Consider the following 14739-nt stretch of genomic DNA (forward strand, 5'->3'; position numbering starts at 1 on the left):
TCCTTCTCCCTCTTTTCTTTCTCGCTCTCCTTGCTCCTCAAAGTCGCAAACATTCACACATAATTGCATCAGCACAAGGACACGTGCCGAGCCGTTTTTACCACCATATCTGCTTTTCTCATCCAAAAGGTCATTTATAATATCACTAAAACTCTGATTAGGAACTGAGAAACATCACTTGACATACAAAGTTAATGGTCTTTAAGATCTCACAAAGTAATTAATGCCCCTATTTTTTTCCCTCAGTTAACTAAGTGAATCACTATCATGGAGTAGATAGCAAGGAAAGCTTAAGAGGAGAAGGGTTCAGTTGCTCCCAGAGCAAAGCTGTATATCTAAGATAAATCAGAGACTTAAAAAGACAATACATTTTCTCAGTGTGTTGAGAAAATGCAACTATCTTTGATCTTTTTTCTTTTTTTTTCTTTACAAAAATAGGATGTATAAAATGCAAAAGCATTTAAATGTAACTCTTTACAACTGTGCAGCAGAGATTAGAATGGAGAAGGTTCCCGCTCTGTGGGTTCATTTTAACAATGCTGCTTCAAAACCGATAAAAAGATCCATCATACTGGTTTAAAGTCCTTCTAATTATAAGGCAGAGAAAGTGACAGCTCCATGAAAGATGGAGTAATGCAGTGCTGCTAAAGGTGCTAATGGTAGAGGAAGAACTTATAATTACAGGAAACCTGTTTATCTGCAGTCAACTGTGAACATGCTAACTTGCCTTAGCAATAACTGCGGGCTCTGTTGTGGGGAGCTAGCTATAGCTTAGCAGAGAGTGAGGTCATGTGAAATGCATATATGAGCATGATTGACAGTTTGGTTGTTTCTGGCTGGGAATGGTGAGCTAGATTTTTTTCACAGATTGTGTGTCATGCAATACTGTCACCATATTGTGACAGTTTTAAAAAATATGTAAAAACCTTTGTTTCTAAAACTTATACACTGCAGCTTTAATACTGTAATAAAGTGAAACCATGTTACTTTTACTCAGTCTTATCATATAACGTATTGTGCTGATGTCTTTTGGAAAAATATTAAAAGCCTCTAAAACTCACTTCTCATGAAAGCAGGAGGCTTCAGCAGATATAATAAAAGTGAGTCGTGACGGGCACTGAGCAGAAACACAGCACAGTAAATACATAAATAAAGTTGAGCAACAGATCCCAAAGGGGCGAAGGAAAACTGGGGGCTCCATTTATCACTTTTCAAAAATGATTACCCTGTGACAATACCCCCAAAGCTGAAACGGAGCTTCTTTTCCCTCAAAGTGAATAAGTGGCAGGAGTGGGATTTGCAACCCGGATTTTCGGTCTCCCAATTCTCATCTACTAATCACTAGACTGCACTGGGGAGTTATCCTCTTAACCGGCTACTTAACTTTGTGCTCTTTATCACCAAATCATTAAAGTTTTGATAAGCTGTTAAAGAAGATTACGCACTTCTTTTAAAAATCTTCTAATCTTGGTGCACAGAGGCTGACTGTATGAAACAAAAAAAAAGGGCAATAACAAGATTTTTCACTTTTTTTTTATCTTCTCCCCCAACAGCAGCAAATTTACAATGCCAGCGTTGGTACATGTATTCCAGAGATAAGATCACTTACAATGCGGGCGAGCATCATCACCTTGGTGGAGTATTGCTGGCAGTTCCTTTGTTTGTCACTTTTAGCTTGACCTTATTAAATTAAACACAATAAGATCTCCAGACAAGCCCTGGAGAGAGACGTTCTGTGTTGTACTGTATGAGTTCATTACCCTAAATCCTCCAAAAGAATCAGTGCATGCTTGCCAAATGATAATGTTAAATGATCATGGAGAAAATGTTGAACGTAAAAAATTAATTTAAATCTCAGAATAGGGTTGAAAAGCTTTTGTCTTCTTAAAGTGTGTTTCAGGCAACTATTTATTGTCAATGTAAATGCATGTACTTTTTTAAGTTTAAAAACATTATAGTGAATAGAAAATAGGCAGTAAAATATTGTTTTTGCCATCTGAGATCAAATACTCTGAGTTATAACTGTTTCCTTGATTCACATAGCTTTGTAGTAATTTTTGCCATTAAGAGTTAGATAAATTGACTTGGTGTCGTCTTTTTGTTGTTTTTTCTCTCCCTAAGATTGGTCCACCTTTTTGCTCTTGGCTATCATTTTTTCCCCCTACAAGGACTTGGAGTAAGTTCAGAAAGTGTTGAAGCGTTTGATGCCAGCCAGGCGTTTGACTCTTGCATCCAGACTATGACTCGATTTACACCGCTCATTCTTCTCCATCGGCTTCTTTTAAATATTCCAATCTATATGTCCTGCGCGGCCCCTCCGGAGGTGACATTGAAAAGTGAGTGCCGAAACTCTCAAATCTTTGTCGGGTTCAGTATTGAATTTGGTCCTCTTTTTTTTTTTGCTTCAGTTTTGAAGTTTAGCTGGAATTGGGTTTTTCATATCGAGTGCAGTGTGGCTCAACTTAAGGAGGGGAGGGAATGCCTTCCCAGAAGTCTGACAGGAACTAACTTTATACCCGGATTGTTAATATCTTCACTCCGGTGCTGTTTCCCCTCTGTGGGTTGCTTCATTGCTCCCGTGATGCGTTATTTATGGAAAACAGTGAATATCTCAATGCACAGTTTGCTTACAGAATGTGTTCTGGCTCACGTTTCACTAGTCGCGGTTTTCTTTAAGGCTGCCTGCAAAGATAGTAGCACTTCACTTTGGATGTTTGCCCGTGTGAATCTTTGGGGAGAGAATATCTAAATAAAGAGCGGTGACTGGTTTGAGTGGCTCTGCCCTTGAGGCGGCCTCTCTATCCCAGGATTTCCGTATTTCTTCTCAGTCTCTGTTCCAAGAACTTGTTGTATTGTGCAGAGATTTAGTGTGTTTTCACACATCAACATTGTCTATATTATATCGATCTCTAGCCCTGATTTAAAGCTATAAATGGGCAACACACATAGACCACCAACTAAAAAATGTGTAAGGGTCACTGAAAAAGTCTGGGAATCCTGAAGAAATCCCTGGAAGCCCAAAGAGAAAGTAAAACAGAACTACAGGTTTTGTAATTTAGGATAAATTAGTTAATTCTGTGCTGTTTCTTTATATTTCATTTATCAATATGTTTTCTCAAAAAAACCATGAATCAGAACTTTCAGCCAGATCCAGTGGCATCGCCTTTTTGTGCCGTCATAGTTACAGGATGTCTCAAGTTAGATGAGGAGCAGATTTTGAGCTGTATTTCTAAAAAAATATATTTTAAAAAGCCAGTGATTCTAAAGTTAGGAGAATAAAACCATGTCTGGAACACATGGACTCCTGGTCCTTATCAAATATTAAACTATTGAACTCATCCAGTAAGTCAACATAGTTCTGATCAGAACGTTCTACATTTACATTTTTTTTTTAACCTTGAATTAAACATATCTTTTTTAATAGACGCACAAAACATTTAGAAATCAAATAGTTTTCTCTTTCAAACCCAATCTATCCTTATTTTAGCTAATGGGCAGCTGTTTTGATGCATTTTCAACCAGGAAGTTCTCTTTGGGATATCCCGTTTTGTGCAGTTTCAACAGTCTGAAAAAGCTTCTTTCAGGCAAAGGCAAGCATTAAAACAATTTAAAGAATGCCCTAAATAGGGATTTAAAGAGATTTTTTTTAGGTATTTGTACTCTTACTGTTCCCTTTCTTCCAGCAAGGGGCAGCAAGAGCCCTGCAGTGGAAATAAGGAAAGGAGCAATATCTGGTTTTCCCAGGCTGTCAGCATGGCCCTGTTTGTTTTACATTAAACTCCCAGGAAGAGCCTTAGCAGCCAGCCATTACTAAAACTCTCAACTCCACCACTGCGCTAACTCATTATCGAGAAATCCACCTGGAACTCCCACAATGCTCTCTCCTCCACACTCCGACAGTTGCTTTGAACCTCAGAAGTTATAGGAACAGGCGGCAAGTCTGCAGAGTAATTATATGTTACAGTAACACCGGAGACCGCAGAGAGAGAGGATGACAGACAGCAAGACAGAGAGAAACGGGTGGGGAATTTTTCTGTACAGATAAACAACAGGAACGATAAACACTGCAGCTGGAGAGGAGGGAAGACTTAACAGAGAAAACAAATCCAGACACATTTTGATTTCTTTTTTTCTTATCATCTAACTCCTGCTAGTTGAGTACGTTAGCAGTTCAGATTCTGCAAATCTGCATTTTTGGAGGGTTTTTATTAGCCCATTTAAGCAAAACCCTGATTCTGTTTCAACCAAGCTGGTTTTATTTTAAAATGTACCTATGAACCGTACCATAGTTAAGCTATCCGCCATAGCTAGTTTCAGTCTAGTTATGGTGGATAACTAGGCTGTAGGCGGCTAGCTACCTGTGAACTTAGCCCAACTAAATTTAGACTAAATTTACAGGTCTTAAACCAGCTAATAATAAGTTGTTATGCTTCTCTTATTGTATGAAGAGCAAAACAACAAAAAAATCTATACAATAAACATGCTTACTTGGGAATTACTACATTTAGTTCCACATTTTATCTTAAGTCTATGTATGAAAATGAAGACGCATATTAAAAATGCTGAAAAATAAAATTTGAAAACTTGTTTGATTATTTTAGCAAGGATATTTTTTTTACTTTTCTGCTTTACTTACTATACAGTTTTGTTTTACTTTTTGTCTCTATATATGGATAATACAGTGAAACCAGAGTGTTTTTACCTAGGGTTATCTTCGCATTAGACTGTTACAGCAGTGTTTAGTTCTAAAATAAAACCTATGTCTCAACTCACTGAGCCTTCATTGTGCCTATTTTTACCTGGCATCTGAATCCAGTGAAACTCCATGTTCGTTGACTGTGAGCACATTATGTGGCGTTATTCAGAGGTCACCCAAACTTTTCAGCTGTAAGCCTCTTAAACCAGACCGCATCCGGATACAGCATGTCCAATACGTCTCCGGAGCAACTCAGTCTATTGTTGCTGCTGAAATTCACCAATGTGACGAACGTTTTACATAAATCCAGACCAAGCAGAATTAGCTAACTCTGTCTTTGTGTAATATTGTGTTCTCTAACTCATGTTCCCTCCCTTCGTTAGCTCTGCAGACCTCTCAGACGTACGTTGAACTAGTGAGATCTGACTCTTGTTTTGGGTGTTAATAACCAGCCCTGCCACATCTGCTGTGAAAGTGTCTATATTTTCCTCATTCATTTCTGCTCTGCTCCCATGCAACATGCGTACTGCATCAAACGGTGAGAGGAGGGGGGGACTCTTACAGTTCAGCATTTAATTGTTCGGTTGAACCCCGGCTCTGTCGGAACGACTGCGGAGAATAGGAGGAGGTACGCGAGGTTATTATCTGTTATCTGGGAACATAGCGAAATAGTGTGACGGAATAATAACTAAACAACCGACACAATGTCAAAATTTCATTATCAGTGTATTAAAACAAAATTGTACCCTAAAGGAGTTCCCCCCACACCCCAGTCAGCCCCCCTCTGCCACAGCTCCAAGCAGCCGACTAATTATGTTTAATTAAAAGATAACAGAGATCAACAGAATCATTTTCATTTGGAAATTATTAATGATTCCACTGCAACAATAATTGATTGCAGTGAGCCACGCGATAACTTGGTACGGTCAGGCTGGAGTGAGCCTGGGATGGGGGATACGGGGGTTTGGGGAGGGCTGCTGCTGATTTAGGCTTTTTGGCACTCACTGCCTGAGAAACGTCTTTTAGCTGAGGTTTCTAAAGCAGGAGTTTAGAAGTTTAAAAAGCTTCCTGAAATGAGGAGGAGAATTAAAGCCAGTCTGTTTTTTGCATCTCATAAGCATAAAGCATTTTTCTTCCTTAGAGATGTTTTGATTTTTTTATTCTGTTTTTTTGACACACTTAAATGTTACAGATCATAAAATAAATTTTAATATCAAGTATAATCAAATTTTATTCCAAGTGGTGATTTTATTATTTTATTAATTAATTTACATATATATATATATATATATATATATATATATATATATATATATATATATATATATATATATATATATATATATATATTTCTTGAAACCTACTTAACTCTACAACAAGCATGTGTCATATTCGAGGCCTGTGGGCCAAATCCGGCCTGCCAGAAGTTTTCATCTCAATATCAAGTTTAATCTCTAGAAATAGAACCGTCAGGATTACAGTTGTGTGCTTCACTATTACTTTACCAATCAAATCACTGTAGTTTCTGTCTGTATATAGCCAGATTACATCAATGGGTGCATTGGCAGTTGGAGTTCGCCATGCAATTGGTGGTTTGCCAGTTTGATTCCTGGTCTGTCTTGTCATTTTTATCCCTAGGAAAGACATTTCACCTATCTTGCCTACTGGTGTTAGTCAGAATTTGCAGCGTCACTTCTGTCAGTCCGGCTACAGCTGGTAAGAAATCCAAAGCCTCAGAAATGTCCCTTTCCAGACTTAGAGAGGTTCAGTATTTTATTTTGTGTTTGAATTTCTTTATATCAGGGCATGAAGCATTGCTTTTTGAGATATTTCAGCCTTCATTATGGTATGAATCCGCCGATTTGTAAATCTGGGTCGATATCGACATCCGATTTTAATACTGCTGTTGACCAATATTCAACAATATCGTATTTATTTCCTTCTTACACTTTCAACACCATGTCGAACTGATCACACCCCCTACATTGCTTTTCTGCTCCATTTAATGACCCCACGACGTTGCGTTGTCACCATCATTGTCACATGCCCCCCTGACCCTCTTCTTTCACATGGTTCAGAAAGTGCAATTAGGAATTCTAATTCCACTTTCATTATTTATTGTATAATGTAAAATAAATAACAAGGCATGATGTCGCTCAGAGAACAGAGCATAGAATTAGACTGAATAGATCCACCTTTATGAATCAGGCACATTGTCACAGATTTCCGATCTAGAATTTTTTCAATATTGGAACCGATACAGATGTTAATATCAGATCGGTGCATCTATGGTGGCAATCATGTTTTCACATTGGGTGAGGTTGGTTTTGGTAGCTTTTTTCCTTATAGAGGGAAATCAGAAACGCACTGCATTTACTAAGGTTGTCCCTTGTCCTGCCATTTTTATAAAATGCGAGAAGAAAAAATGAATAAAAAAGGCAAACAGAAGACGACTTTAAGTGGACACTACTTTCTCACTTCCCTACATACATACAGACTCCAGACGCTTCCCCTCCGTCAGCCTTCTGTGTGCTTTGTGTCCTCCCACCATGCTGGCAGTTGCACCCACATTCATTGCAAACGCTCACACAGCAAACATCAGAGAAATGCTTCATATTGTTTGCTGACACATATATGCCCATATGCATTCATTTTGCGCTAAGCCCCCCCCAACCCCCAGATAAAAACCACAATACAAGGGGGGACATGTTACCCGCATGATGGACACTGATGAGGTACAACACTCTTGTTCGCACATATATCTGTTTACCGTGTTATGTGCGCCGACTCAGCCCGATATGCAATATGCGCTAGCAGCGTGTTAGCGATCCAGTTGGTCCTGCGGTGGCGTTTGCCACTGAGGGTGCGGAGCTAATGAGCGTGGGCCGTCCTCAGAGCAGGAGGGTTTGGGTTGTGCCATTCACTCTGCATATTTAAATGCCTTGTAGAGCTTAAGTAGGCCCACTTTTCCATGTCAGGGCAGCGTTCAATCCTGCTGCGACCATTAATTATGATACCATTGTGCACCAGTGTGGCTAATAAGAGTGATGTATTGCACCCTCGTGGCATTATAATCATCTGAGTGAAGTACCTGGACTTCACGGCGCTCGCTTTAAGCACCACGTGAAGAAGAAAGGAGCCGGAGTGAAGTGGGAGCGTTTCTTCCCTCGGCGCTGACCACCGGCTTTCTCCTTGATTTGACATGAAAGCGTGGCCACTGATTTCTGTTAGTCAGCGAATGAATATCTAATCAATAATAAAAAACAAATAAACAGCAATTCTTTTTATTTCATTAATGCCAGGGAAATGAGTTACAACAACCCACATGAGGTGTTCATGAGGTTTTTCATATGTTGTCATATTACAACCACAAATTCTCAGTAGAATTTTTAGTGGGTTTTATGTGACCAACATGAAGCACTGAATACATTTAAAGTGGGGGGGAAAAATTGACTTTTTCTTTTTGTGAATGAAGATTCACAAAAAGAATCTTTTTGTGAATCTTCACTGAAATGGAAAGTGCTCTTTCCATTTCAGCCATCCTGAGTCAGTACCTTGTACAACATTTTTTGCTTCCTTTTGGTTTTGACTGTGTCTCTGCTAAGAGCGCACCGTTCCCAGTTTTCTGGCTGATCGCCAATCTTTAAAACCCTCGACCTACCAATTCTGATTTTGGATTATACCATTTTGCTTTGTGTCTGGAAAGTTGCTAAATATAGCAACAAAGCCACATTTAAGCATCAGCCAATCGACCAAAATGAATGAAACTGGGCCGATTTATCGGTGCATACCTCGTCTCTACTAGAGTTACTTATCTTGAAATCAGAATTTTGCTCCCTCTTCTTTGCAAAACAAGCTCTGTTAGATTGGATGGAGGGCACTTACAAGATACTCAATTAGATTTAGGTCAGGACTTTGACTAGGCCATCCTGTGATTGTAATACGCTTTGAACTAAACCTCTTGTATAGCAGTTCTGGATGTATTTAACATTGACTTCCTGGTGAAAGATGAAGCTCATTCTCAACTCTTGTTGAGTCTCTAACAGGAGATGATTTAGTGCCATCAACTGTCACTCCTGCTTCCCCACAGCATGATGTTGCCAACACCATGTTTCGTGGTGATAAAAATACTTTTTATGTTGTCTCAAAGCACTGGACTTTATTTTGTGGTGTCAAATTACATATATATATATATATATATATATATATATATATATATATATATATATATATATATATATATATATTTTTTTTTTTTTTTTTTTTTTTTTTTTTTATTGTCGCTCTTTCTCATAAAATCTCAACATTGTGGTCTGTGGCTGCAGCGTGACAGTACGTGAAGCAGCTGAAGGGGGTGAAGACTTGTGCGAGGCGGTGTGTCTGCACAGGTCCTACAGGACGTCTTTCCCTCTCAGAGCTGGCTAAGTGGGTTTTAAGAAGCTTCCTCTTAATATTTGGTGCATGTCTCCTCAACAAGCCTTCAGTACTGCTGGAGGGGAAAAAAAAGATCACATTCCATTACATTAATCACTGCAAGTTAATGTGATTATATGTACTTTATATTTTCCCTTCTTAACGTCCCTTCCCTTAACGGCATAATCAATGACCGTTTTATATTAATTGAAAAAAGTTCAGCGGATATGAAAATAAGCCCCTCGCGACTTTCCCTTTTTTAATCTACTCTGGGATCTGGGATCGGTAATTACAGAGTCCGTCCTCCCTATGTGTCTCCTAAAAGACGGCCCTCAGCCTGCTTTTGGGGGTCTGGGCACCATCTAGCCCCCCCGCCCCCAACCACCCCCTCCCCTCGGTCTCTGCTGTGCTTAAGTAGGTGTGAAAAGCATTGTCAGTGTGCGTTGGGATAAAGCTCCGCCGTTGGACGCTCTCCCTTAAAATGCACATAGGCACACAGATAAAAGATCCAGGGGAAGGTTGGTTGGAATAATCAATGACAAAAGTTGAGAGAGGAGGCCTTTCTGCACATCCATTTTTTTTTCCTTCTCGTCTTCTTTTAGAGAAGTGTGGAGGGTGGAGGGGGGCTGTTTTCATCTCTCTGAGGACGAGAGAGATGGAGGGACAGAGATAGAGGGAATCGCTGAGGTGGAGGGTTGTTTAAAGCGTCAGTCAGTGTGATGGAAAGCCACATGGTTAAAGTCTCTGTGAGGGCCGAGACAGGATTGTGGTGAGGGGCTGGATGGGGGGCAAACACCCGAAAGTGACGCGCCTACGTGCTACAAAAAGATGGAGAAAGGAAACGCACAAAAAAAGCCTATGATTTCCAGAAAGAGAGAAAGAAAACATGCTGCTTTAGCTGTAAATGTGAAATGCTAGTGTTGAGAAAACAGAAGGAAATAATAATCTACTCTAGCTACATGTAAAAGGAGCTGTTTTTTTTTCTTTTCTTTTTTTTTCTTTTGATAATGTACACTCCTGGAAATCAATTTTTAGCTATGACAAAAAAAAAACCTAATCAGATGTTCCTCTGAAGAAATACCTGGAGATATTACTAAATTGTTTTGTGGGGGTCGCCACTGTGTTCATAGAGTCGAGCTTCGGCGATAACCTTTCATACGAACCTTCGCAGCTAATCCATTTTATTGATTGTGTACCCACCTGTGTGAAAAACAGCGCAGCGGCCGAGGTGTTTAGAAGCCACGTATCGGGGGCCATATCGCGCCTCTTTCCTTTCTTATTGCATGAGACAGAGCAGGACAGGCAAAAAGCCACCTCTAACACACGCACCTTATCGGCCGGTTGCTTTATCTTGTGATCTGGTCCAGGGATCTTAACTGCTCTGGACCTCGGGGCAACGACGAACCATAAATAGCTCAGCAGCAGTTCTGCAGGAAGAGATCTGCCAGACAATGTGTGGGAAAGTAAAATTCTGGACAAATCTTGGGAGATGAGATAGAAAATTTCCATTTTAATGTTAATGTTTATCAACTCTAAATATCAGCCCATATATCTGTGTCTTTCTATCTTTGCTGTCTTTTTCTGTGTCTTTTTATCTGTCTAGCTTTCTGTCAATATTTCTATCTTTATATAATCTATCTTTCTATCTGTCCACTTCTAAGGCTTTTTTCTCCATGTCTCATGTGTTATAATTTTGTGTCTTATAATCATCAGGTGAAAACTAGTACAATATCAGATTGACATTCCTAATAGGCAGACATTATGTCACATTCTTTCAAATTCAATCAGTTTTGTACCATTTACATTTTATTTGATTATATGAAATACGCATTATTCACAGGAGCCTGTCAGTTTAACCCCTATCTGTATTTGCCAAGGCTGTCCACTATTTTGAAACATTTCAGTCCATACCATGAGAATCACCTCTTCAAACGGGCCACACTTTTTTCCTTTCCCTCAATTCTCCATTGATCTGCTTCTGTGTCTCACTTTAAGCAGCCAACTTCTTTTACCAATTCATACAGAAACTCTCTCAGTTTCTGGTTTAGATTCCTGACCCTTATAGCATTTAAACTCTATCAGTTGACTCTTTTCATTCAGAATCACATAATTCTGTTGAGCTGGGTAAGTGGGAGCCCAGATTGCTTGTTACCACAAGACTTTCGAGGATAGCGTAGCATCTTTAGCCGTGCAGATCTATGTAAGACATCTCTGAGCAAGATGAAAATCTACCGAGGATGACCTCTGCCATTTGGACCGGAGGTGTTGGAACAACGGCGTACCAGGACTGACGGCGGCTATCGGGTTAGCCGCAGAGGCAAAAACATTCACCGAACTCCCCTTCCCCCCGGTTGACACGAACACTGGTTTTCCCACATGCAAGTCTGATGCATTCCATCTTCAGCGCCCTATGCGACCCGCTGCACTCCGCATCATCACTCACACGCCGCACCATGGGCGCTTCATGTAGAGGGAAGTCGGACGTAGATGTGAGTCGAAGAGTAGTTCAACATGGCCATAACTCCCACAGATGCTAGGGCGCTGTCGGTTTTGTTTACTGTAGCACCGTTTTTTTTTGTCTTTTTTTCTTTTTTTTTTTTTTCTTTTTTTTTACGTATTTAACAACGCCGCGCCTAAAGCCTTGACTGTGAAATTTTCTGCTTATGAGGTGAACCCTGAGGCTTTACCGCCTGAGCTCTGCTGACCTCTGCCTGTCGCCGGCGCTTGACAGAGACGGGTGCCTCCTGTTCTCGGCGAGCGAGCAAACACGCTCGTGAGAGGAAGAGACGAGCAGACAGCCGTGCTGTAGGTACAGTAGCGTGGCGGAGCAGACATCGGTGTCGTCCAGGTCAGACAGGGCCATCCATCCTCTAAAGCCCCAGGGAAGAGAGAGAGGGAGAAAAGAGGATGAGAGAGAGAGAGAGCGTGGAGGAAAGACGTAGCGTGTGCATGAGGAGGAAGAGAGAGAGATGTGGGGTGGAGGGGGGGTACTGATGCACTGTTTCTCTTAACTCTGTCAAAGCCACTCCATTGTGCTCCCCTGTGCAGTGAGTGGAAACCAATCTGTCATCGCTCCACTAGCCAGCACACTGGAAGAGGGCTAGACTGCTGGAAACACAAGTCTATTCAATGTGAAATGTAACTGAAATCTGAGCTGTTGGATAGCTGGATCGGAAAAAAAAAAAACCTTGATGTTAGTTTTTTTTTTTTTTGAACCCCGCTCTCCCACACACTGTGAAATGAGGGCTGAGTACAGTATTTGAGTCGAAGCGAGATAGGTTTCTCTCATATCTTGCCCCCTTTTCTTCCCCGCAGAGAGGTGATTGACATGTTTTGTTGATAGAACTCTATCCAAAGCAATGTGTGGTTTGCATAGGCATGAAGGGCTTCAGTTAAAACCTCCTTGTGCGAAATCACCCTGCAAGAGTCGGACTGCTTTTGTTTAAATTTCTCTTTCTGGCACCGATGGTATTTAGACAGTCACAGTGACAAGACAAAGCCTTCCTGCGCTACTGTACGGGTTTCAGCTTAGCTTTCTTATTCCCGCTCGCATCCCCATCTTCCTCACACCTGTCACCTGCTGTTCGTGAACCCCAGCGTCAACATGGCCGCCCCCCTCAGCTGCCCTGATCTTGCTAAGCCTGCATACCGTTGAATAGCGGCCACTAATGCTGTGTTCCAATGCCGTTCGGAGTCATCGCTCCCCCTCTCCTTTTTGCACCATTTTCCCCTGTAATCTCCCCACTCCTCGCTGTTGTGGGGTGGCATGCCCGCTGCTCCCGCCACTATTTTCCATCCCCTCTCCTTCACAGAATCAACACCTCCACCATTTTAATCCTTTTGACCCAAGCCCTGTGTGTTTCCCTGTATCAACAGCTTCTGGAGATTACATCCTGCTTGCCTCCTTAGAGCCGCAGGCTTCAGTCAGTCGGACTGCAGCTGCCCGGCACATGCTAGGGTCTTAGTCAGACACTGCTGGGTGTGATAGCCACTGTGGCTAGTTAGCTCGGTCAGGGTCAAGCCAGAGAGTGGGCAGGTTTGAAGAGCAGTGGGAGAAGGATGGTAGGGGGTTATGAAATAACAGAGGCTTTTTGGAAACTTAAAGTGAACTCTGGAAGTTTGGTTCTTATGCTTGGACTGACCAAATCAGGAATTTTACATGGCAAAATTAAAGGAATGGTGTATTTTGAAGTATTAATTCTCTTACCTGTTGTAGATAGATGGCGTATCGCGGTGAGTTTGTAGAATAGTAAAGAAATCTTCACAGTAAATCCGAGGAAATCCAGTTTTAGCTCATTTTAGCTAGTTGGCTTCATCCAAAGTGAACAGATTCACAGATCTGTATTGGCAGATATTATCAAACAACACATTTTAAAGCTACATTTTTGGAGGTTATCTGAAATCATCCATTATCTGTAGCTAAGTCTGCCTGCCAGGAGATGATTAGAGAGTCACCAGTCAGTGAATCAATTGGCAACTTTTTCCTTGATCATCTCTGATTTAAATTAGGTTTCCTTGTTCAATCAATGCATCAAAACTGGGAACTGGGATGTATTTGATGTCTCTAACAAAAATGCTTCATGTAAACGGCTCAATCAGAAAATTGGTCAAATTTTAAAGGATGTTTATAGCAACTACATGTGTTGCTTAGCATGTAGCTCAACTGCGGAGTGCAGTATCGTCTCAACCAGTATTAGAACCTGGTCACACAGAAATCAAAAAATGAAAACATTACTGTGGTTGTTTGTTTTTATGTTTGGCTTAAACGGAAGTATGACTTCTTTTTTAGGGAAAATTTTCAACTATTTCCATGTGTCTGCTTCTATCGTGCATAAAACCCTGATCCATGTAAACGCACGTCATATTTGATTAATGAATTTTGTGCCCCCGTAAAACGATACATTCGGATTACATAATCTGAAAGCACTTCATTTGTTTAGAAACCTCTTGATAGAGCTTGGAGCCTCTTAACACAGCTTTGTAGAGTTGCATGGATTTTGTTACGCTAAAAATAAAAACCACAACAAACTTGAAAGTGTTTGTCTTGTGAAAGTATGTAGTTGGCTAATATTCACTAATATATCCAAGTTGCTACCTTTCATGCATTTGTTATGTGGCTCATATTTACAGGCCAGATTTAGCTAAGAAACATTTTGATGAAATGTGGCCAACACTGTCCTGTAGCACTAACAATATGTTTGATTCTAAATCATACCTGTAGCTAGCTGCTTTTAACTAAAATCAGCTAGAATACCTAGCAGGTATGGTTGCTAGTATATTGCTAGGTGCTATTAGCTACAATAAGCTAGTTGTTATCTTCCCATTGCTTTGTAGTTTCCTCCCATTTTCCACAATTTCACTGTGACATGATGACATATTCCTATTAAAAGAGATGACAATATTATTGATCATAATATCACAGACCTGCGTTCAAAACCTATCCCTTTAAATTCAGTTTTTCTTTCATAGAAAGTGTATTTCTGATGTTTGCCGCCACCGTTCTTGGGGAACTTTACTTGGTATGCTTAAGACCTTCGAGTGCTACAGAAAAAAACCCAGTGATTTTCCTTTAAGCAGGAATTTGGCAACAGTGGAGGCATGAAACTCCCTTTTAACAGGAGGATAGCCAT

At 40.6% G+C, this 14739-nt stretch overlaps 1 protein-coding gene across 1 annotated transcript in view; it reads left to right on the plus strand.

Annotated features, from left to right (window-relative positions):
- zfpm2a (zinc finger protein, FOG family member 2a) overlaps positions 1-14739 on the plus strand; it is a 166849-nt gene that overhangs the window by 103556 nt on the left and 48554 nt on the right. The window lies entirely within an intron of this gene.

The sequence above is a fragment of the Poecilia mexicana genome, unplaced genomic scaffold (assembly GCF_051168715.1).
Source record: "Poecilia mexicana isolate PSO_F unplaced genomic scaffold, ASM5116871v1 scaffold_16, whole genome shotgun sequence".
Lineage (NCBI taxonomy): Eukaryota > Metazoa > Chordata > Actinopteri > Cyprinodontiformes > Poeciliidae > Poecilia > Poecilia mexicana.